Below are 1,406 nucleotides of genomic sequence, written 5' to 3'. Positions count from 1 at the left end.
AATGTCTGGTGATACGTTGAACTGTAATTTCTCTACCCCAAGGACATAAAAATGATCTAAAGTGGATGAAAGTGTGTAGCAAGTTAAAATTAAAAACAATTCTTCATATGTGCTTTTACTAAAGCAATCAATGTAAAAAGAATGTAAAAACTTGTTTTATGCTTGAAGATTTAGTTAACATCCAAGGAATCACAACTTTTGAGCATTTTTTTTTTACTTTTGAGCTTTGATATCCAGCACTATAATATGTGAAAATGCTACAGTGCGTCATATAAAAAAGCAGAGTGATGTAATTCCATACGTAAAATGGACTAAATATCAGTAATAATTACACCTTCCATAATCTTTTACTATTTAAAGTTCAAAGCCATTAATCTTTTTCGGTGCTTTGAGTAAACAATCAAAATAGTCATATTTATTCAGGCTTAAAACTAAATTTCTCTTCTCACAATAAGGAGGCATAGATGGAAGAGACAGTACATCTACTTCGTCCAACTTCCCGAGCCTACACATGTGGAAACTGTCTACAACTTGATCTCATTATGTCATCATTGGTGCACCTTCTTCACCAGTGGCATCCTGGCCAATATGAAGGTCTTCAAGCATCTCAGCCAGACTAATTCGAGGTGCTCCTTCATCATCTGTGTCACTTTCCACAGGGATGGCTGAATCTAAGAAAAATACAAAGAGGATTCCAAATAAACACAAAGTATTTATATGTATACAAAGTATTAAATGTGTATTTGAAAATCTACAAATACCTGCCCCCCACTATCGTTACTATTATTTAACTATGTTGTATTAGAAGCTCTTATACCTTATTTTAGAGCAGGAATTCAAATTATATTTATTGAATGAATGAACTGAATAAATGCATGAATAAATTTCCACCAGTATAGGGATGAGCAACTTGAGTGATCAAGGTAGGATGCAAATGATATCAAATGTGGTATAGCAAACAGCATTTTAATAAGTTTCACTGTTCTACAAGTATTTTTTTATAAAAGTTTAACTAGGGTAATTTAACAAAGTCTTTTATGGGAATCAAAGTTTAAGATACCAAAATACTGGTACTAGGTACTATATTTATATACAGAATATATGACTTAAATCAAACACTCCTAAAACACCAACCTCTGTAGATGTTGACATTCTTTCTAATTGCCTCATCTTCTTCAAGATCTTCAAGGAAATCTTGGTATTGTCTGTAAGGTAAAGAAATATTTAAACATTTCATCTTCACCAAGAAATTGTGAAGTCATTTTCAGCACTATAAGACAAATATGTTCCCAGTAGTAAAATCTTAAAAAATAATACCTGAAGGTCAAATACGAATATTAATTAAATACTATGACAGGCTTAAAAAATCTTTTCTTTCAAAATTACATGATAAAAAAATAGCTGAA

The 1,406-nt window shown here is 31.2% G+C and overlaps 1 long non-coding RNA gene across 1 annotated transcript in view; it reads right to left on the bottom strand.

Annotated features, from left to right (window-relative positions):
- Positions 1–175: 175 nt before the first annotated feature.
- The window catches only part of LOC105815295, a 6,893-nt gene continuing 5,662 nt past the window's right edge, over positions 176–1,406 (bottom strand). Inside the window, exons 2-3 of the long non-coding RNA XR_001137736.1 lie at positions 1,135–1,205; positions 176–671 (exon numbers count right to left, since the gene is read on the bottom strand). This is a non-coding gene — a long non-coding RNA (uncharacterized LOC105815295). The remainder of the gene's footprint in view (positions 672–1,134; positions 1,206–1,406) is intronic.

The sequence above is a fragment of the Propithecus coquereli genome, unplaced genomic scaffold (genome assembly GCF_000956105.1).
Source record: "Propithecus coquereli isolate 6110/MARCELLA unplaced genomic scaffold, Pcoq_1.0 Scaffold325, whole genome shotgun sequence".
NCBI lineage: Eukaryota > Metazoa > Chordata > Mammalia > Primates > Indriidae > Propithecus > Propithecus coquereli.
The sequence above is the reverse complement of the archived record's forward strand: the minus strand, read 5'-3'. Positions and strand labels throughout refer to the sequence as shown.